The sequence below is a fragment of the Myotis davidii genome, unplaced genomic scaffold (genome assembly GCF_000327345.1).
Source record: "Myotis davidii unplaced genomic scaffold, ASM32734v1 scaffold399, whole genome shotgun sequence".
Lineage (NCBI taxonomy): Eukaryota > Metazoa > Chordata > Mammalia > Chiroptera > Vespertilionidae > Myotis > Myotis davidii.
Genome location: NW_006292094.1, coordinates 6,673,594 through 6,673,901, shown reverse-complemented (window position 1 = coordinate 6,673,901; position 308 = coordinate 6,673,594). Strand labels below are relative to the sequence as shown.

The following is a 308-nucleotide window of genomic DNA, read 5'->3' as shown; positions in this document are numbered from 1 at the left end:
CGGCAGGGCGGGCACCCCCTCCCTGGATGCTGCCGGCCCGCAGGGGCCAAGGGCTGCCGTGAGCCCAGCACAGTCACCAGGGCTCCGAGTGGCCCCGGGTGCCCGTGCCCTCGCCCGGGCCCATCACCATCACTATCACCACCAGCACCACCATCTCTACGACCCTCCACCTGACCAAGCGGCCTCCCTGTGGGGCAGCCCCACTGTGGACAGTCCCCGCCTCTCTCCCCGCGGCTGCCCGCAGCGCCCCTTCTCCGGCTCTGAGCTGCGGCCGGGGAGGTGCCCGTGGCCGCACTGAGCTCCAGTGA

General features: G+C 73.1%; 1 protein-coding gene across 1 annotated transcript in view; it reads right to left on the bottom strand.

Annotated features, from left to right (window-relative positions):
• The window catches only part of TTYH3 (tweety family member 3), an 11,144-nt gene that overhangs the window by 3,319 nt on the left and 7,517 nt on the right, over positions 1-308 (bottom strand). The window lies entirely within an intron of this gene.